General features: G+C 39.6%; 1 protein-coding gene across 1 annotated transcript in view; it reads left to right on the top strand.

The window, feature by feature from the left end:
* RBM26 (RNA binding motif protein 26) overlaps positions 1–11,752 on the top strand; it is a 104,428-nt gene that overhangs the window by 22,343 nt on the left and 70,333 nt on the right. The gene's annotated exons all lie outside the window — the stretch shown is intronic.

Genomic DNA, 11,752 nt, shown 5'->3' with positions numbered 1-11,752 from the left:
TGGGCAATCCTACTTCCGTAGTGATACTGCCTCGGAAACCCAAGGAGGGGTCGCTATGAGTCGGGGCCGACTTGATGGCAAACAACAACAACAACAGCAACAATTCTCGACATACTGAATTATTTTGAAGTTCAGTTATCTAAAAATTACTGGGAAAGGAAGAAGGGAGTGAATGCAATGATGGTAGAAGCTTAGTATCTGCTTTCTAAATAGAAACTACTTTTTCATATCAGTGCCTTTGTTTTAAAAATGAGAAAACCGAAGACTAGAGAAAAAAATGCTAATGCAGTGTTATATAACTAATGAATAAATTAGATATAATACTACATTAGAAATCTGAAAATCCTAGGTTTTTTTTGAATCAGTCCGTTGCTTTTTTACAATACCAGACTGCTTCTAGGAAAGGCTAGCAATTTTGCTTGGAGGACAAAGTAGGCATGAATGAGAATAGTGCTTAAAATATAGTCTTCTAGTTTTTAACTAATGCATATTCTTAGGGTTAAAAGGCATCTTATAACTTTAATATGATTATCATATTTCACCTTTAAGTAATTCTGTGGCATTCATTACGGTGTTTGGCATGGCTGTAAATTTATTACTTTTAATCTTATTTATTTTATTTGATCCTCTGTTTCTAAATTGGCAGAGCAGTTTAGCTCTTTCCTCAGATGAAAAACTGAGGTTATTTCTTTAGTTCTGGGAATTGTTAGCTAAAAAATATCTAGAACAGTTCATTTCAAATGAAAAGTTTTAACATGATTGTGGTAGCAGTATTATCAAAAGACTGGTAAGCAAATGTATATACTCTGCAACCACACAGTAATAGCTAGACTTTTTATTTTTGCATAAATTTATCTCAAAACACGGAATGACAGAACTAGGCTTTTCAGATTTCTAGTCTTAGTGCTGGAGTCCCTCCATGGTGTACACACTTAATGTGCCACAGGCTGGAGATTCTGGTCTGCCCAGAGGTGCTTTGAAGGCACTGGTACTCTACTTCTGAAAAATCACCCATTGAAAACCCTGTGGAGCACAGTTCTGCTCTGACATACTGTGTCATCACATCAGCTTGACAGCAAGTAGTAATTTTTAGTCTTAGTGCTATTTTCTTAAAAAAAAAAAAAAAAAAAAAAAAATTTTTGGCCTCATGAGAGAAAATGTACTTTATCCTCTCCTCATTCCTTTAAGTAGCTATAGCGGGACAAATTACTTCAGATCTGTTTTGTAACTAGATAGAATGTGAATTCATGTATGAGTAAAGGAAGGAGTGGTCTTTGGGAGCCAGTCCTCTCCCACAGAACTCAAATCTTCAACTATGAATTGGAATTTAAAGCATATACTGCATACAGAGTTATGTTTTAGACTACCATAATCATGGCACCTGGAATTACACTTTTTTTTTTTTAAGAGAGAGTTTTGTTGCATGATACTACAACCATGAGTATCTGGGGTACTGCTCTGCACTGAACAATACAGAGTTTTATGATCTCATTATCGGGCCTGATCTTTGAGTGTGAAGGTTGATTTGCATTAGACACTTAATATACTGTAAATAACTTCTAAAGCAGTAGTTCTCAAGCTTGGTCTGAGAACTGCTAGTGTTTCCTGAGACTCTTTCATGCGGTATGTGAGATCCCATTTTTTTCAGCTGTTTATCTGTGTGAGACTATCTTTTCTTCATACACTTAATGCAAACAGCATACCACAACAATTGAATGCAAAAGCAGATAAGAGAATTTATCTGTCATTCATGGTATCTGTAAAAATGTAAAAACAATGCATTTCTTGCTAAATTTTTGTTTTGGGAAATAGTTATTTTTTTCACTAAAAAGTAAGACTTATCTTAAATTGTAATGAGTTTATTATTGTAACTTTAAGTTAATAATTTAAGATTTCCCCAGTTAAAATTCTAGTATGGTAAATATTGATATAAGCCTTTTAAACAAAAGGTGTTTGGAGTACTTTATGGTTTTTAAAATGTAAAAGAATCCTGCCCTTCAGGTCTGGAATTGAACCCACACCTGTGGCTTCCAGCCAAACAAGACAGGCATACAAGGTGAACATTTACATTGGGTAGATACACTCCTTGGAGAGAACAATCATGGGAGAATCGAAGAGCTGTGTATGCACAGGGACATAGCTCAGGGGGCAGGAGTGCATGGAGGGAAGGGCACAGAGAAGAGGTATAACTGGGGAGGTAGTGGTAGGGGAGCTGTTGCACTGTGGTAAATTGTAGTCAATGTCATGAGACAGTGTATGTGAACTGCCGTATGGAAAGTGAATTTGCTTTGTAAGCTTTCACCCAAATCACAATTTTAAAAAAATAAAAGGATCCTGAGACCAAAAGCTTGAGAACCACTATTTTAAAGGTATAAAGGAATCACTACTATTTCTTAGGATGATACAGGGGAATGAAGGAACTGACTTTGAACTGTTTTCATTGTTAGTTACATATGTTTTTTTCAGTGATAAATGATTTGTGTTGATGCTCATGGATGGATCATGTTTAAATAGTCTTATTTTGTGGTAGTGAGTTTATTTTAAAGAAGGAATTCTGTATTTATTGCCTAACTTTTGATTCTTAATCTTTGCCATAACTAACTATTATGTACAAATAATGTTTTTGCCTTCTTACCTGAATGGAATTAATGTGTATTGTAAATTACTATAATTAGATTTTTCAGTATATGTATATTTGATGTAATGAAATTTGAGTTTTCAAATGGGTAATTCTGAGTATAGAATAATAGAATTATGACTGTAATACAAATTAGATTATTTTTCTTGAATATAAAATGAAAATGTGATAAAACAGACGTGGGTATATATCCATGTTCCAAAGTTACTGAGTTAACATATTTAAATTTTAGTTTTAATTCCCACTACCACCTCCAGTTCCTCTTTTCAAGATTACTCAAAATGGAAGCTTGGCTTAAATTTTATGAGTTATCTTCCATTGAATTTCTGAAACCTCCAAGAAACTTAAACAAAACAAACTTTTTAAAATATTTTGCTGAAATGTTACAGCTTTCTTTATTTTCTTTGTTATCCCATTACTGTTTTCAAAACCTAAATTAAAACATAAAAACTAAAACCACACTAATAGGATTAATTATAACCTGTGTAGTTGGAGGTGACTTGATTCATGTTATTTAAAGTACTACTTAAGAAGATAGAGTTCTTTTGGGAGATTTATTATAACATTTGATTTTCTGTACCGTTTTGGATTCTTTATTTTACAGTGTGTGTACATCCCTCCTTACATAGAATTGGAAGAGATAACCCTCTGAGGTCATGCTTTTCAAGGGTGTATTCATGAAGCTGGAACTCTTCAACTCAATTATTTTCAAAAAAATAAAAATGAATTCTTATTAGTTGTATCCTTAATACATATATTCAGATAAAGGTTTATTTTTTTAATGCCTTTACAACCACTAGTTTGAATGATTTTCTAGTAGTTTTACATACTTAATTTGCTAATGCTCACTGAGGGAATTACTTTTAAATTCTTGGGAAAGGTGACATATTGGCAGTCTACATGTTTGTTCATGAACTCATTTTGCTTTATCCCTTTGGACTCCTTACTGTTCAACATATATGTCAGGCAGGCTCCATCTCATGTTCTTTTCGTTAGGTTCCCTCTGCCTGGGCTCTTCTTTTCCCAGATACATAACAAGGCTTGCTTTTACTTCAGTCAGATCTCACTTTAAATTCAGATCTGGTTTAAATACCACTTCATCAGAGTCCATCCTTGACAATTTTACCTAAGATGGTATTCATTCATTCTTCTCTCCTTCCCTTTTATGTTCTTTCTCTTTCCTACCTTCCTTTTCTTGCCTCCTTCTCCATACTTTATCTCTTTACATTGCATTATTATTATTTCTATTTTTAATTGTGATTTGGGTGAAAGTTTCCAGAGCAAATTCATTTTCCATACAACAGTTGGTACACATTTTGTTTCATGGCATTGATTGCACTCCCCATCATGTAACAGTTCTCTTCCCACTTCCTCCCTGTGGTTATCTTTTCCTTCTGTCCATCTTTTCTATGCATCCCTGCCCTCTGAGCTACCTCTCTGTGCAAATAGTGCCCTTCTGATCTTCCGTGGTTGATTATTCCAAGGAGTATACCTACCTGATGTAAATGTTCACCTTACATGCCTGTCTGTTTTTTGGCTGGAAGTCATGGCATGAGTACAATTCCAGGCCCAAAGGGTGACTAGGGGCTATAGTCTTGGGGGTTTCACCAGTCTATCAGACCATTAAGCCTGGTCTTTTTTTTTTTTTTTTTATGATTTTGAGTTTTGTTCCACATTTTTCTCTCACTCTATCCAGGATCTCCTACAGCAATCCTTTTCTGAAGGTTGATAGTGGTAGGCAGGCACCGTCTAGTTCTTCCTGTCTCAGGGTCATGTAGGCTGAGGTTCACATTAGTCCCGTGGACTAATTCTTTCCATGTGTTTTTGCTTTCCTTTATTCTTCTTTGCTCTAGACGAGGAGGGACTAATTCTTGCATCTTAGATGACTGCTTATAAGCTTTTAACCCCAGTTGCTACTCACCAAAGTAACATGTAGAACAATGTTTCTGTGTACTATGTTGTGCCACTTGAGCTTGATGTCCCCTGTGACCATGGTCCTGAGCCCATGGGCCCAACAACTCTCTCCCTCAGGGTGGTTGGCTGTGGCTAAAAAGTTATCATCACTTTATCCGCCCCCCCACAGCAGCTCTATTTTATATATATTTGTGTGTGTGTGTGTGTGTGTATGCATATGTATATCTGTAGACCTTTTTATACCACATAAAAATACGTGTATGGAAATATCATCTGTCAACTTATATATGTTGTTGTTATTGTTGTTATGTGCCGTTGAATTGGACCCGACTCATAGCAACCCCTCCTTGGGTTTCTGAGGCAGTGTCACTACGGAAATAGATTGACCAACCTTCCTTCTGAGCAGTGGCTGGTGGGTTTGAACTGTCAGCCTCCTGGTTAGCAGTCAGGTGCCTTAAGCACTATGCTACCAGAGCTCCCATGGGTATTTACCTAGACATACCTGATCATTCAGCCTGTCTACTTATATAGCCACCTGTAGATTCCAAACCAAAAAAAACGCACTGCTGTGGAGTCAATTCGACTCATAGTGACTGCTCCTTGGGTTTCTGAGGCGGTATCTCTGTGGAAGTAGATTGCCCAGTCTTCCTTCCGAGGAGTGGCTGATGGGTTTGAACTGCTGGTCTTCTGGTTAGCAGTCAAATGCCTTAGGCCCTACACTGCCAGAGCTCCCACCCGTAGATTAAGGTTGTTTTTACTGATGGTGTAGTATTGTATATGTAAAAATGTTTATCTTTGTTGTCTGTACCTCTTATACACCTCTCTTTCTTCCTTGTCCTTAGTGTTACTATGTTGGTCACTTGCTTTTGGCATATTCCCTTTCTTTTCACCCAGATCAGTACTTGTCTCTTACCTATCTAGCAATTTTCCCTCCCCTCCCTCTGGTAGCGTAGTGCCTAAAGCACTTGACTGCTAATCAGAAGGCTAGCAGTTCAAACCCACCAGCCACTCCTCGGAAGGAAGATGGGGCAATCTACTTCCGTAGTGATACTGCCTCGGAAACCCAAGGAGGGGTCGCTATGAGTCGGGTCTGACTCAGTGGCACGTAACAACAAACAACAACAACTCCTCCTCCCCTGACATGCTTGGCAAGCAACAAAGAGTTTCCTTTCCTTGACTTTTTACAATAATGAAATAATACAGTATTTGTCCTTCTGTGATTGACTTATTTCATCAGCATAATGTCCTCCAAATTCATCCATGTTATGAGGTGTTTCATGGATTCTACATTATTCTTTAGTGTTGCATAGTATTCCGTTGAGCACTGTGTTATTTTGGAGTACTTAATCTATATGACAATATATTGTACATGTGTGTTGTCTGTTATTCCCTTATATACCCCAATATAAATTCTGTAATGACAGTGTTTCATTTTTTTTCCCTCCAAAATTACATCCCCAGGATCTACAACAGTGGCTGATACATAACAAATCACACCTACTGCCATTGAGTTGATTCTGACCCATGGAAACCCTGTAGGACATAGTGGAACTGCCTCATAGGTTTTCCAAGGCTCTTACTTTTTATGGAATCAGATTGTCACAGCATTCTTGTGGGTTCAAACTGCTGACCTTTTGACTGACTGGCAGCTTAGCACTTCAGCCACTGCACCACCAGGGCATCTGCAGCTGATATATAATAGATACTCAGTGAATGATGTGATATTTGGAACATTATCACCAAAAGCAACAATCAATAAAATACTTATTTTATTTACCATACATTTATGAAGATGTAAAAGGCACGGCCCGTGACAAAAATGAGCTGTTGATCTGTTGTTGTTTGTTGTTGTTAGGTGCCACAAGTCGTCTCCGACTCATAGTGACCTTATGTACAACAGAATGAAACATTGCCTGATCCTGTGCCAGCCATACATGAGCCCATCATTGCAGCCACTGTGTCAGTCCATCTTGTTGAGGGCCTTCCCCTTTTTCATTGACCTTCCATTTTAACAAGTATGATATCTTTCTCCAGAGAATGGTTCCTCCTGACAACATGACCAAAGTAGGTGAGACAAAGTCTGGCCATTCTTGCTTCCAAGGAGCATTCTGGCTGTACTTCATCCAGGACAGATTTGTTATTTGTTTTAGCAGTCAGTGGTACTTACAGTATTCTTTGCCAACACCACAACTCAAAAGTATCAATTCTTTCTTTGGTCTTCCTTGTTCATTGTCCAGCTCTCACAAGTATGTGAGGCGATTGAAAATACCATAGATTGGGTTAGGTGCACCTTAATCTTCAAGGAGACATTTTTGCTCTTTGGCACTTGAAAAAGGTCTTTTGCAGCACATTTGCCCAGTGCAGTATGCCGTTTGATGTCTTGACTCCTGCTTCCATTGGTGTTGATTGTAGAACCAAGTAACATGAAGTCTTGACAACTTCAGTATTTTCTCCATTTATCTTGGTGCTGCTTATTGGTCCAGTTGTGAGGATTTTTGTTTTCTTTGTACTGAGGTGTAATCCATACTGCTGACTGTAGTCTTCAACCTTCATCAGTAAGTGCTTCAAGTCATCCTCATTTTCAGCAAGCAAAGTTGTGTTGTCTGTGTATCGCAGGATGTTAATGAGCCTTTCTCTAATCCTGATGTCCCATTCTTCTTCATACAGTCAGCTTCTCAGATTATTTACTCAGCGTACAGAGTGAATAAGTATGGTGAAAGGATACAACCCTGACCCACTCCCTTCCTGATTTTAAACCATGCAGTATCCCTTTGTTCTGTTTGAACAACAGTCCTCGTGGTCTAGGTACAGGTTCCTCATGAGTACAGTTGTGTTCTGGAATTCTCATTCTTCTCAGTGTTATCCATAATTTGTTATGATCTACACAATCGAATGCTTTTGTGTAGTCAGTAAAACACAAGTAAACATCACTCTCATTGTGGTAATTAAGTTTGTGTGTCAGCTTGGCTAGGCCTGGTTGAGTGGCTGAATGTAGTATTCCCCATGATGAGACTGGTAATCAACTCCATGGTGGAATCTACTGTGAGCAGCTGAGTAGCTGCCCTAGGGATGTGGTCTGCTTCCTGTGTATAAGGAGAAGCCTTGGGGAATGGTCTCCAGCTTATGGCACGCTTGGACCCTGCATATAGCCATGTCGTTGTTGAGCAGCCTGCCATGCTCTGCACCTTGGACTTACAATGGACTTGAATTAATGGCCTCCCGTGTGGTTTGGTAACATCAGGACTGTGCCTTTTTATTTGTTGTGGTAGTTCAGTTTTGTGTCACCTTGGCTGGGCCTGGTTGAATGGCTGGGCAGCTGGATGTAGTATTTCCCATGATGAGACTGGTAATCAGCTCCATGGTGGAATCTACTGTGAGCAGCTGAGTAGCTGCCTTAGGGAATGTAGTCTGATTCCTGTGTATAAGCAGAAGCCTTGGGGAATGGTCTCTAGTTTATGGCATGCTTGGACCCTGCGTGTAGCCTTGTCGTTGTTTAGCAGCCTGCCGTGCTCTGCTGACCTTGGGACTTAAAATGGACTTGAATTAATGGCCTGCCGTGTGGTTTGGTAACATTGGGACTGTGCCTTTTTACTCAACCTTGGGCTTGGCAGCCTCAGGAGCCAGCAGCTGTCTGAGTAAAGAAAAGCCTCTAGCTTTAGTGGGCTGGGAGCTGGAGGCAGAGCTGAAGCCCAAGGCTGAGGGGCTTTCACCCAGCCCCTAGAGCTTGGCGCTTTGAACTTGGACTTAAAGCCTCCAAATTGTGAGAATAAACTCCTGTTTGTTAAGACCATCCCGTTTGTGGTACATTCTGGTCAGAGTGGCATTAGGTAACCAGACACTTGTCAACCTTGGGTTTGTCAGCCTCAGCAGCCAGCAGCTGAGTGAGGAAAAGCCTCCAGTTTCATTGGGCTGGGAGCAGGAGGCAGAGCTGCAACCCTGGGTTGAGGGGCTTTCACCCAGCCCCTAGAGCCTGGCACTTTGAACTTGGACTTAAAGCCTCCAAATTGTAAAAATAAACTCCTATTTGTTAAAGCCATCCCATTTGTGATATATTCCTGTTAGAGCAGTACTAGGTAACCAGAACACTCGTATATTTTGCTTTCAGCCATGATCCATCTGACATCAGCAATGATATCGCTCATTCCACATCTCCTTTTGAATCCAGCTTGCATTTCTGGAAGTTCTCTGTCCGTATAGTGCTGCAGCTGGTTTTGAATTATCTTCAGTAAGATTTTACTGGCAGCATGTGATATTAATTATATTGTTTGATAATTTACACATTCTGTGGGATCACCTTTTTTGGAATGAGTACAAATAGGAATCTTTTCTAATCAGTTGACCAGGTAGCTGTCTTCCATATTTCTTGGCACAGACAAGTCAGTGACTCTAGTGTGGCATCCATCTGTTGAAACATCTCAGTGGATATTCCGTCAATTCCTGGAACCTTGTTCTTTGCCAATTCCTTCAGTGCAACTTTGACTTCTTCCTTCAATGCCATATGGCACCTCCTGAAATGGATGAACATCGACCAATTCTTTTTGGTACAGTGACTCTGTGTATTCCTCCATCTTCTTTTCATATTTCCTGCATCATTTAGTATTTTGCTCGTAGAATCCTTCAGTATTGCAACTCGAGGCTTAAATTTTTCCTTCAATTCTTTCAGCTCGAGAAATGCCAAGTGTGTTCTTTTGGTTTTCTAACGCCAGGTCTTTGCACGTTTCATTATAATAATTGACTTTATCTTCTAGAGCTGCTCTTTGAAATCTTTTGTTCGGCTCTTTGATCTCATCATTTCTTTCATTTGCTTTAGCTACTCTCCGTTCAAGGGTAAGTTTCAGAGTCTCTTCTGACATCCATTTTGTTCTTTTCTTGCTTTTTTGTCTTTTTAATGACCTTTTGCTTTCTTCATAGATGATGTTCTCGATGCCATCCCTCTGGTTTTTGGTCACTCGTGTTCAGTGCATCAAATCTATTCTTTAGATGGTCTCTAAATTCAGGAAGGGTATAATCAAGGTCATATTTTGGCTCTCGTGGACTTGTTTTAATTTTTTTCAACTTCACCTTGAACTTGCATATGAGCAGTTGATGGTCTTTTCCACCATAAGCTTCTGGCCTTGTTTTGGCTGAAGGTACTGAGCTTCTCTATTGCCTCTTACCACAGATGTAGTCAGTCTGATTCCTGTGTGCTCCATCTGTCAAAGTCCACGTGTATTGCCATTATTTGTGTTGTTGAAAAAGGTATTTGTGATGAATAAGTCATTGGTCTTGCAAAAATCCTATCATGCGATCTCCAGCGTCATTTCCATCACCAAGGCCAAATATTCCAACAACCAGTGATTCTTCTTTTTTTTCCAGCTTTTGTGTTTCCAATCACCAGTGATAATCAACACATCTTGATTGCATGTTTGGTCAATTTCAGACTGTAGAAGTTGGTAAAAATCTTTAATTTCCTCATCTTTGGCTTTGGTAGTTGGTGTGTAAATTTGAATAATAGTGGTATTAACTGGTCTTCCTTGTTGTTATTATGTGCTGTGGATTCGGACTGACTGACTCATAGCGACCCCTCCTTGGGTGTCCAAGGTGGTATCACTACAGAAGTAGATTGCCCATCCTTCCTTCCTAGGAGTGGCTGGTGGGTATGAACTGCCAGCTTTCTGGTTAGCAATTAAGTTCCTTAGGCACTGCGCTACCAGAGTCTTCCTTGCAGGCATATGCATATTATCCTATCACTGACAGCATTGTACTTCAGGATAGATCTGATACATTCTTTGTGATGATGAATGCCATGCCATTCCTCATCAGTTCCTCATTCCAGGCATAGTAGATCATATGATTGACTTACTCAAAATAGCCAAAAGCAGTCCATTTCAGCTCACTAATGCCTAGGATATCAATTTTTATGCGTTCCGGTTCGTTTTTCGGCAACTTTAGATTTTCCTAGATTCATACTTTGTGCGTTCCATGTTCCAATTATTAATGGATGCTTGCAGCTGTTTCTTCTCATCTTCAGACATGCCACATCAGCAAATGGAGGGTCCTAAAAGCTGTACTCCATCGACATCTTGAGGGTCAGCTCTACTCTGAGGAAGCAGCTCTTCCCAGTTGTATTTTGAGTGCCTTCTGACCTAAGGGACTCATCTTCTGGCACTATATTGGACAGCGTTTCAGGGCTGTTCATAAAGTTTTCCAGTAATATGTCAGACAGTATTTCACTGCTGTTGATAAGGTTTTCATTGGCCAATTCTTTGAGAAGTGGATGGCTTCTTCCTTCTTCTGAGTTTGTCTTAGTCTGGATCCTCTGCTGAAACCTGTCCACCACGGGTAACCCCACTGGTATTTGAAAAATCAGTGGCATAGCCTCCAGCCTCACAGCAACACACAAGCCACACAGTATGACAAAGTGACAGACAAGTTTGTCTCCCTGAGCTATTTCAAATCTGCGGCCGACTTGCTTCCTGGTCTTCTTCAGCCACTGCAAGCCTGCTGCCCTGGCTCGCTTCCTTCCTTGGCTCCCTCCACTGTGATCTAGCGGGATAGATTTGTATGTATATTCTTTCTCTCTCTCACTTCCACCCAGTACTGTATCCAAGGTACTGTGCCAGAGTCCACACACATGCAGATGTTCAATTTTTGAATTTTGAAAACTCATTTATAATGTATATTTTATGTCTTTTATAATTTAAAATAAACAAACAAACAAACACCTGCTGTCTAGTCAGTTCTGACTCAGTGACCCTTTGGGCAGAACTACCTCATAGAGTTTGCAAGACTGTAAATCTTTCTGGAAACAGATTGCCTCATCTTTCTTCCACAGAGTGGCTGGTGGATTTGAACTGCCAGCCTTCTGGTTAGCAGCTGGATGCTTAAATGTTGTGTCACCATCGGTCCTTTAATTTTATAATTACTTTTCTTTCATTACTAATATTTATAGATCAATAATTAAACAGAATATTGTATTACCTAATGTGTCATGTATTTGTACAGTATCTTTTGAGCAAAATCAAACCTCTGGACCAGGTTTGCTTGTCTGATAGAGCCTGGTGGAATCACTGAGACTATGGCCCCTAGCTGCCCTTCACATCTGGAATTGAACCCATACCTATGGTTTCCAGCCAAACAAAAGACAGGCATATGAGTTGAACATTTACCTGAGGTAGATACACTCCTTGGAGAGAACAATCATGGGAGAAAGAAGGGCTG

This window comes from Orycteropus afer, unplaced genomic scaffold (genome assembly GCF_000298275.1).
Source record: "Orycteropus afer afer isolate SDZICR_OR568_19922 unplaced genomic scaffold, OryAfe1.0 scaffold00081, whole genome shotgun sequence".
Lineage (NCBI taxonomy): Eukaryota > Metazoa > Chordata > Mammalia > Tubulidentata > Orycteropodidae > Orycteropus > Orycteropus afer.
This window is presented reverse-complemented; position numbering and strand designations above follow the sequence as displayed.